General features: G+C 37.4%; 3 pseudogenes across 1 annotated transcript in view; 1 reads left to right on the top strand and 2 right to left on the bottom strand.

The window, feature by feature from the left end:
• LOC102816313 overlaps positions 1-1,090 on the bottom strand; it is a 3,225-nt pseudogene extending 2,135 nt beyond the window's left edge.
• The window catches only part of LOC102830817, a 256,587-nt pseudogene that overhangs the window by 210,777 nt on the left and 34,605 nt on the right, over positions 1-11,205 (top strand). Inside the window, exon 7 of the transcript XR_438699.1 lies at positions 8,508-8,680. The product of XR_438699.1 is annotated as an uncharacterized LOC102830817 (transcript). The remainder of the gene's footprint in view (positions 1-8,507; positions 8,681-11,205) is intronic.
• On the bottom strand, positions 2,761-3,216 carry LOC102827861 (annotated as a pseudogene).

The following is an 11,205-nucleotide window of genomic DNA, read 5'->3' as shown; positions in this document are numbered from 1 at the left end:
GGTATTTTAAATAACCGGCAGGGTCACCCATGGTGGACAGGTTTCAAATGAGCTTCCAGACAAAAGATAGACTAGGAAGAAAGAGTGAAAAACTACTTCTGAATCACTAGTCACTGAAAACTCAATGAATAGCAGAGAAACATTGTCAAAGACAGGAACTTTCTGTAGTACTCCATAAAAATGTTTACTGCACATTGTAGCAAACACAACTCATTGATATTTATATATTTCTTAAACACATCCATGCAAACCTTTTCATCTCCTTGCTCAGGGACATGAGCAAACTTACACTGTGATTGTTCACAGCCACGTAACATATTAAAATGAAATTTGCAGTATCTATGGTGTATAATTAACCCTAGAGGCTTCTGGAACATGCCTAGATTTTTTTCCCTCTTAAATATTTCACTAGCTTCAGGATTCTGCAACTTTAAAAGAGAATGTTTTCCTGGAAATCTGAAATCATTCATCCAGGGTCTTAGGATTGTGTCTTCTTGATGAGCACTTAGCTGTAAAGATGGCACCAGTAAATACAGAGGTTTTGGACCCAGTGCTGCTAACTGACATTCACCAGCTATAATCTCTGCATTATTCAAGTCTTTGCTTTTGCATTCTTCATAAATATTTTCTTTTTCTTCTTTAATAGTCACCTTGCCTTGGAAATCTATACTTCTCATCCAAGTCTGAACCTGTTTTGTGCTCACTTGAGTCTCCCAATTTTTTTCATTTTCAGAGGTTTCATTGGTACTGTCTCCTAAGGAAATATTTATACCCGTGGATTCATGCTTTATTTCATTTGCTGATAACAAGGAAGCACAGATGTCTGGCTTCTTCAATCCAGGGTCCAATACAGGAAGATCTCAGGTCATTTCCTGGCTGTGGATCATCACTTGAGGCTTCAGTAACTTGTCTTTTTCCGTGGTGTATCTTCCCGACTGCAAGGGGTGCTTGGCCGCCTTCACTGCTTCTAGGCCCTACTGATCCGCTCTCATCAAGGCGCACGGGGTCTCCTGTCAGCCTTCCCAGGCCCTGACGCCTCACCTGACTTATCACTTTCCACCTCTTCTCTCCCAGACACCGGGGTCACCATTTTCCTCTTCTGCCGGTTCTCCTCATGCCCCCTGGCCTCAAGGCCTCAACCTCCAGCCTCGCTGGCTCAGACAGTGCCCTTCGGCCTCGCTTCCTCAGGCAGTGCAATTCGACTTCACACCCCTGGGCCGCCACAGGGCCCGGAGGAGGCAGACGGATTTCTTCAGTTTCAATGTTACAAAATCTTAATGGATTTTCCTTTTCTTGATTTGATGTGAAAGTGTATTAAGTTTCTTTGGGGTTATCTTGTATTTTATTAATTTCTCCAACACTTTAAAACATGTATGTTATCTTTAAATCTACCTGACTTCGCCACCTGGAGCTCTGTACTTATACTTTTCCCTCCCTTCACTTTGTAGTTGTCCTGATCATGGATTGACATTTCTGGTCCCCTGTTTTCAGTTTTGTAACTTTTTCTACTCTGGACACTTCCATATCTGGACTGAATTTCAGTTCATGTTGCCATGTACATCAGTCTCTGGTTGTTGATTCTCAATCCAAAGAACTCCCTTTAGAATATTTTGGAGCATTTGTCTTGGCCTTTACAAAGTTCTTTAATTTCTGTTTATCTAGAAATGTAATTTTACCATCATACTTAACCACTTTGCTGATTATATAATTTTGGTTGGTAGTTTTTTTCTTTCACAGTTTTATGTTAATGTCTTCTTCCCATTGCCTTCTTGCTTGCATGACTTCTCCTGAGAAATCAGAACTTAATCCTACTGATTTTCTTTCTTTCTTTCTTTTTCACTGTTTTTATTATAGTGTTTATGAATGCAAAATTTGGGTAACATGTCCTCCAACTTAAAATGTGGTCCACAAAAATATATACAGATTCCTCCTGTAACAAAAATAAATTACCCCCCCCCATCCAAAAAAAAAAAAAAAGCTAAAGAGGATAGAGAGAAACACTGTTAACTGATGATATATGGAGGGGATAATAATCAATGTAATGAAACAAGCTATATGAATGGTTGAATGTGAAGCTGATGATGTGCCCTGTAAACTTTCACTCAATGCAAAATAAAAACATTTAATTAAAAAATTAATTAATTAATTAATTAAACTTTACAGTTGCAAAAACGAAAATCTGACATAGGCCTGAGTGAGCTTGGAAAAAACAAGTTAGGATGTGTTTCAACATATGGAGGAATATTCTAGAATCCATCTAGAAACATTTGGCAGAATAAATGACCTGGTGCTATTGGTGGTTTTGTGCCTTAGGAAGTGAAAGGGGGTGCATGAAAAGGAGCTGAAGACTCAAAATAGTCACAGTATCACTCACTCAAAATTAACCACAACCCAATATAGAATATTTAATAGTAGAACAATTTCAACAGTGACTCAAGGTCTGGAAAGCAGTTGTAAGCTTAAAACAAGTACCTTAGTAGGAACAATATTCAACGTCTATAAGACTTTGAAGGTAAGAAAACATCATTCCTAGATGATGTCTTGTGCACAAGTACATTCATTTCCAGGACACTGGGGAAAACCGCAAAACATACAAAGTAAAAATCTAAGCTGCTTAACTTTCTACCATTCTCTTGAGTATTAAACCCAGACCACCTTTGGCCACTTGCAGGGGTGTATTTTCTTTTTTATTTTCAATGTAAATACTTGCTCCTTGGGACACCAGCACTTTTGTTTCTTTCACTCTCTCCTCATCACAGGCTAAGTGTCCTTGGCTGCTGCCCAGTGCATTGCTGTTGCTTCAAAATGGTCCTTAGCATCTGGATTAGCCGCACCTTCTAGCAACATGACAGCAATCTCCTGCCTGTTTTTGGAGGCTGCATAGTGCAGGACAGTACAGCCATTCTGATTGACAGCATTCACTTGAGCACCTTTGCCCAGAAGGGCTTTTACAATCCCATCCCAGCCAGCAAAAGGAGCAATATGAAGGGGAGTCCAACCTGCGTAATCTTTATCATTTACTGGCACTCCACGCTGTAGCAGGAATTCAACTATTTCTGTGTGTCCTGCTGAGCATGCCCAGTGCAATACAGTTCTGTTGTCCTGGTCCATTTTAGTAGCCAGGGATTTATCGGCCAGGATCCTCGCTTTCAACTCATCCATCTTCCCATTGTAGGCGAGGTTGCAGACCATTAGGTTAGACACCCACATGTCCATTTCACTTTCCTCAGTCTCTCCGCCTGATATTCTTTTGTAGGTAACATTTTGTTTTTCCCAAACTCTCTTCATGATTCTTTCCTTGTATTTGATATTGGGATGTTTGATTATAATATGTCTTGGTGACTTTCTATCCTGCTGCTTGGGGTTCGTTCAGTTTCTTTAATGCCTATCTTCTCATCTTTCATGACATTATAGAAATTTTCTTCCAGCAGCTCTTTGACTATCTTTTCTGAGGTTTCCTTTGTCTCTTCCTGTCTTGGAATTCTGATCATCCATAGATTATTCCTCTTCATGCTGTCACAAATAATATCTTAGGCTTTCTTTGGATTTAAAAAATTTTTTCTGATTGTTCTTCTCCCTTACTAGTATTGAGAGATTTATCTTCCAGCTCACTAATTCTAACTTCTATTGATTCAAATCTATTCTTTTTCCCTTTGAATGTATTGTTCGTTTCTGTTATGGTAGTACTAATCTTGTGGATTTCTGTTAGCAGGTTTTTTATTGTCTGCAACCCCTTATCTGTTTTGATTGTCCTATAACACTTTTCTGAATTCTTCTTTGTTTTCCTCAAACTGGAGGTACCTTATAGTACTGGGGAATGAGGTTCACAGAATTTTTAGTAGATTTGAACAGTCTGAAGACATAGCCTTTATTGCAGTGCAGTGTTCAAGCCCACTTGTTCTGGTTCCTTCTCTCATGCTTGCTAGAGGTTCATTCAGGCTCCCTAGAAGCTCACCCACTCTAGCTCTTTTTCTTCACTCTCTTCGCTGCTTCTATTCATTTCACTTCACTCTAGCTCTCTTCACTACTCCCAAGAGAGAGTCTCCTCCCTCTTTATACTGGCTGAAACAAAAGAGGCCTGCTGCCAACATTCCATTATTGGTTATACAAGTCCTGGTCATGGCACTGACCAGGACTGCTGGCTCACTAGGGTAGCCCTTCTAGTAGAAATGGGTGAGAAAGCCTGACCAACTCCATTTTCCCCACCTACCTAAATATCATTCCCTGAACTCTTTTTTCAGTCTGGTTCAGTACCTTTTTTTTTCCTCAAAAAATATTTTCTAACTCTGCCTCTTCGTTGTTTTTTTGAGATACATTTTCTTATTGTTGTTGTTTTTAATGTGAACAGAGATTGTTTTTTGTTTTCGAGGCATTGTGACCTCATTGTATTTGTATTAAGTTGAAGAATTTATGTTGTTATATTCTTAGAGATGAGCCTGTGCACCATTCTCTGTTTGTTATTTGTGAAGTTCAGTTCAGGGTGAATTTAATTAATGTTGGTTGTTGTTCCTGATCTTGTCTGTGTATGGTAGCTACTATTGGCTCTGTCCCAATTTTTGGAGATGTAGACAGTACATCTGTGGTTGGGTTGTTTTGGCTGCAGTTGCTGTCTCCTTTAGAGTAAGGCAAGAAGAGAAAATACTCCTGCAAAAGATAAGGAGAACAAAGAAACAAAACAAAAAACAAAAACTAAATAAAAACTGAAAAAGAAAAAAAACAAAACAAAAAAACCAAGATCAACAGAAAATTAAGTGTAATTCTTCTGCGCCACCTACTGGCTTCTTGCCTTCACAGCTACCTGGGAAATTTCAAGATGTGTCTTTCTGCTTATAACCAGTCTTTTTCTTTCTTCCTTTCTCTATCCCACAAGTCCGTTCATCTGCTTCTCCTAGTGAGAGCTAGCCCAGGGCTGGCCAAGGTCGAGTTAGAGCAGGGCCTGCTGTAGTGGGGCTGTTGCTGCTGTCTCTTCCACCTTCATTTATGTACGTAGCCAGGGGGTCCACACAAGACCTTCCCTGGGGGTGTCCACTTCTACAGACCTTGCCTCTGGTCACCAGGGGATATAAGGAATCAAAGGGGAAAGAAAAGAAAGAGGGAAAACTCCCCTCTTCGTCTTTGTGAATCACAGACAGGTTTCTGCATTGCAAATGTTTCCTTGTCTCAATCTGCTTACACTCATTCAAAATGGAAGTGGTGGGTCTCATTGGTCACCCCAAATCAGAAGTTACCTTCTTTCTTGCATCTGTTCACTTCTCTCCCCTGGTAAGCACTTGAAACACTTACTTATCCCTTTATCAGAAGCTCAGAGTTCCAGGACCATCCTCTGAACCTGTTTTGGCCTGTTTTCCTTATCTTCACTGTAGAGGGTAGAATCTTTCTGCCTAGTTCACTATCCTGCACTCTCTTTTTGCCTAAGTAAAATTGTTGAATCCTGGGTCCCGGTGGAAGAGTAGGATTTGTACTTTTCTAATCCTGGTGTGGCACCATGGATTAATACACTGGACTGTAAAATTAGTTTGAACTGCAAAGTTGGCAGTTCAAGCTCACTAGCTGCTTCTTGGGAACCTTATACAGGATTACTGTGGGTCAGAACTAACCTGATGACACTTATCAACAACAACAAAATGACGAATTAGGAGTCCTGGTGTAGTGCTGTAGGCTAAGCACTGGACTGCTAAATCAGTTTGAACCTCAAGATCAGTGATTCAATCTCACCAGCTACTTCTTGGAAACCTTATACAGAGTTGCTATGAGTTGGAACCTACTGGATGGTAATTAATAACAAATAATAAATAATAATGACTTATGATGTTTAAGGAGTCCTGGTGTGGCACTGCAGGTTAGTACGCTGGACTGCAAGGTTGGCAGTTCAAGCTTAGCAGCTACTCCTCTGAAACACGGAGTCAGAACCAACTTGACGGCACTTAACAACAACAATGATGGTTAAAGGAGCCCTGGTAGAATAGTTGATTCTGAGCTGGGCTGCTAACCAAAAATTCAGCAGTGAGAATCTATCAATCACTGTGTGGGAGAAAGATGATACTTTCTGCTCCCATACAGATTTACCACCTCAGAAAACCTCTGCATGGTCTCTATGAGTTGGATCTAAGTTAGTGGCATATAACCACCACCACCACTAATGATGTTTAGAATGTATTGTAGAAGCATTATTTGACCTAAGTTTTGTGTCATTCTTTCATTCACTTAGTGAACATTTATTGAGAACCTTTTTAGAGCCAGACCATAGAAAAGATTAAATGACAGTCCATGTATTGTAACAATAGGTAAGAAAATAGGCATATTGGATTTGGTGGTTATAATAATATCTGTTCTAAATGCCTTAGTTTTCTCACTGAAATAAGAGGAACAGCATCAACTGAAAATGAAAAAGGGGACAGGAGGTTATTTGGGGTTGATTTAATTGAGAAGTGAAAGTATGCCTAAATCCAAAAAAGTCAGAGCTAATTGAACTTCAAATAATCTATCTATTCATAATTTTTAACTTTAAAAATTATTATGACTGCATCATGCATCAAAATATGTGAAGAGTAATATAATGAACAGATGGGTATCTTTCATGTATTGAAAGAATAACTTATTACTGATAATAGTTGAAAGTCTTGAAGTAACTTTATATTGTTGTAGTCAGCTCCACCCCCGCCTTAAAATTGATCTTTATTTTGTTGTTTTTCTTTGTGTTTCACTATACATACACACATACAAGCACTTTCCTAAGAACATACTGCGTAGTATTATATGGCTTTAAAATGTATATATATATATATTGTATCTTGCCACATTCATTTTCCTGCAGTTTGCTCCTAGAACAACCACATGGCGCTGTGAACAATGATATACACATATACTTGTGTATGTGAGTCATGGTTTCCTTCCGGTACAACCTTAGATGGTAAATTTCTCAGCAACAGAGCCATGTGCTTTTTCAACTTTACTATTTAATACAGAGTTTGTCTCAGATGAGATCTCACCAACAGTTAATAATCTTTTTTTGATCTTAATCTTTGCTAACACTGGATGTCATTAAACATTTGAATGAAAAATGGTGCCTCACTTTTCAATGAATAATTTCCTAATTTTTGGTAAAATTGAAACCTTGCTTATCTATTTTTCCTATTTTTATTACCCGATTTCATATATAACATTTCATATATTACATATATTGTTGTTGTTAAGTGCCATCGAGTCGGTTCCGACCCATAGCGACCCTGTACAGGGTTTCCGAGGGTGTAAATCTTTACGGGAGTAGAGAGCTTCATCTTTCTCCCACAGAGTGGCTGGTAGTTTCGAACCGCTGACCTTAAGGTTCGCAGCCCGATTCGTAACCATTACGCTATTAAATATATATTTATTATGCATTTGGGCACTAACTTTATTCCTAAATCTGACTCAAATATATTCTCTAAATTTGAGCCTATTACCTTAAAGATAGTATCATTTATTTTACAGAAATTTTGGACGACTTGAATATTGTTTTTTTGTTGTTTAAGAAATTCCTTTCAATGTGGATTACTGGCAATATTGTCTTTTGTTTTCTTCTAAAAGTTTTGTTTTTCACCTAAATTAGCTCTTTGATTTATTTGCAATGGGTTGTTTTATATGGAAGAAGTTGGGGCATATTTTCCCCATGTGGATAATCAATTTCCCAGAACCATTTATTGAAAAGTTCATTATTTTCCCATAGATATGTATGCTTCCGCTGTCACTTGCCTAATTTCAAAACCCTCTCTTTTCTTCCATTAGCCTGTTTTTCTATTTCCAGTATTACATTGAGCTTAGAGTTTCATCATGTCGTAGATTGACTAGGGAATTGATTGATCATGGAAACTGCCTTCATTAATCGGGTTGTGGCCACCCCATCTACTATTTTCAGTAGTTCTTGATGCCTTTATTTTGGAAGTTTCTTCCTTTTTTTGTTAACTTTTTTCACCACTTCTGAAGAGGTTATTGGAAAAGATGTGTTTGAGTAATGTCTTCAGTCTGCCTTCTTCCTGCAGGAAAATTGGGGCTTGGAGAACTTTTGAAACTTTGATAGTTTCAGATTCTTTTACTCCACACTGATGCTTTTGCTAAATAAACTCTCACAAGTAATATATGAATTTCTTATATGTTTGATTCCTTTCTGTTTTTGTGCCAAAATGCATTACTACAGTTCTTTTTAAGACAAACTTCTCACTCTAAATATATGTCCTCATATGCAAATATGTGAAACAGTCTCCAAAAGTAGGCACTGTTACACTATTTTTCAAGGGTGTGGCACTGTGGGGTTAATGGCTAGACTGAAAAGTCGGTTTGAACCCCAATGTCAGTGGCTCAAGCTCACCAGACACTCCTCAGAAACCCTATACAGGGTTACTGTGGGTTGGAACCTACTCAATAGCACTTAACAGCAATAACAAAAACATACTGATATGAGCATGTAGCTCAAACTCTAGATTTTTTATTAATGAGAATGAACATTCTGTAACATATCCTTTTCTCCTCTTCAGGAAACAGTGGCTTTTAATTCATCTCTGCTGAGACCCCGTGTGATTGGAGAATGGATTGGTAGAGAAGAAAATGATGCTGATCCACTGGCTGCTGAAATGCTGCAGCCCCCAATTCCACGAAGTAAAAATGAACAGTGGGAAAGTGAAGAGAGCAACTCGAGCCCTGCAGGGAGGTAAGATGAGATGTCTCCCATGATTCTCAGTATTATCAGTCTTTAAAAAGTAAATGCCAAATAAACTCAAGTGCATGGTTTTGGTGAAGTAACTGTCAGTACTTTTATATGGAGAATCATGTTGGGTACCATACAGGATAAAAGTGAAGCTTTTCCTCACATTTAACTAAATAAAGATATAATCTGAAGGAGATGAGCTGTTAATCAAGAAGTACTATAATATTTGTTAGGAAATGAGTGGGAATTACGAGCCTGGAAAAAGGTATTCTGATTTGCCAGAGAGGTAAATAGGGAGAAGAAAATGAAAGTATTGTTGAATAGTCAATGCAGAGTCATTATCAAATGTAAAGAGAGAAATATTGGAATATAACCATTTAAGTTTGGAGTTGGAAATTTTGACTGAATATACTAACATTTTCTTGACTTAAGTTTGGAAACTATAATGATTCTCAGTGTGCTGGTAGAGGTGGTGTTAATGATGAAATTTCCTGATCATACTTATTAGAAAAATCATTTTCATTTCATTATATATATATATATATACACACACACATACATATACACACTCTTGGTGTAGCGCTGTAGAATTAGCACAGGACTGTGAACCATAATGTTGCAAGTTCAAACCCACAAGCTGCTCCTTGGAAACCCAATACAGGGTTACTATGAATCGGAACAAACTCAATGGCATTTAACGTGTATATATATAGTAATACCAACCACAAAACTCAAAACAAAAATGAAAACTTCTTTATGGAAATTGGAGTGAAGAAATGTGAAAGGTGTGGCGTATACATGGGGCTTCAAAAAGTTCATGGAAAAATTCCATCATCTTTTCATTCAATTTTTCCACGAACTTTTTGAAGTCCTGTCATATAAAGTTGAGGCACGTGATTTAAATACTCATCAATTGAAATGTGACAAGGATTAAAACGAAAAACTATTTGTGAGTGTACTAATTGACCTCCACAGAATAATTTTTTCTTCTGCACAGCCTAGCAATAATAACTTGATATTTCCTATTTTAAATGTAGCAATTTGCAACCAATAACTATTCTTTTTCAAGGAGAAAATTGTATTTCCTATAATGTAATAGCTTTCAGGGGTTCTTAGCTTTGACTTATCATCTGGCTGGAGAGAGGGAAATTCAGAATTCTCATTAATGTGCTTCAGGCATGGAGAAAACTGATTCGTTTCTCTGAGAAATAACTTAAATTATTTAAATAGTTGAAGTGTCCTATATATGGAGAAGAAAAGCATTTTTTAAAATCCATTTACTTTCTTTTGTGAAATGCCACATCCATTTCAGTGGTCAACGAGGTAATTTCATTTTTAATACCAGACGTATGAAACCTACTAGACCTTTCAACTTTACTCATTGGTAGATCTTGAGCTCTAAAATATAAGATAGAGAATGTCCACTCTCATTTTTCTTTCATTAATCATCATAATAACCGGGCTATTTATTGAAAATGTTTCTATGTCAGTTTTCTTCTTAGCTTGAGTGAGCTCTTTTTCCCTGTTGATTATCCAATAAAAGCAAATATTTTCTGTTATGCTAGCTGAGCCCTTTACCAAGAAACCTCAATCCAGGAAGATCTCCCTCTAATATTTGTTTTGAAAAGTTCTTTTTAGTTTCATATTCCTCTATATTTTGAGTTAAGATATGCTATGAAATGAAGAAAGTGGTGAAATCCTGTCTAGGCACTATGTTTGAATAAAAGAATACATGAATGTTTTAATTAAATTTAAATAATGACAATAAATGATAGGTAATTATCAATTTTCTTACATCTCCTATAACAGAATTGTACTTCTTGCCTCAAGAATTGATACCAGGGACTCACACAGAATTAGACATAATTTGAATGAATAAGAAAGGATGCAATGAACCTAGTCACACTAGCTTTGCCTGCATTGTCATTGAGCAGTCTGTGGCACTGAAGGATAATGCACTGGACTGCAAGGCCAGTTTGAACCACAAGATTGGTAGTTCAAACCCACCAACTGCTCCTCAGAAACCCTATATAGGGTCACTATGGGTCGGAATTGATTCAACGGCACTTAAAAACAACAAATATCAATTAGTTAAAAATGACATTCTAGATGCCTGTGAGAGGGGTCAAGCATGACTTTATTTTTTTCCTTTTCCATTGTTTGTGTGTGTGTGCATAATATTTTATTGAGATTTTAGTGAAAGTTTACACAGCAGATTTTGTTAATTTTCCATATTGTGTCAGCATCCCCCTTATTTCTGTTCTGATAGTTCTACTTCCATTAGCCCATCTTCCTTGCTCACGCTGACCCTCTCAACTTTGCTTTAGGGTAAATGTTGACTGGTCTTATATACATGATTATTATTATTATTATTACTTTTAAAGAAGCACAGGACAAAAGAATAAAAAAATAATGGTATTTATTCTAGTGTCAGTCTGTTAGTTAGCTGAAAATGATCTCTGGGAGTAATTTCAGTTCAAAGTTTAGAAGGTATCTCATGGCAAGATTCTCAGGGGTTTCTGTAGTCT

The sequence above is a fragment of the Chrysochloris asiatica genome, unplaced genomic scaffold, assembly GCF_000296735.1.
Source record: "Chrysochloris asiatica unplaced genomic scaffold, ChrAsi1.0 scaffold00036, whole genome shotgun sequence".
NCBI lineage: Eukaryota > Metazoa > Chordata > Mammalia > Afrosoricida > Chrysochloridae > Chrysochloris > Chrysochloris asiatica.
Note: the sequence above shows the minus strand (reverse complement) of the source record. Positions and strands in the feature narration are given on the sequence as shown.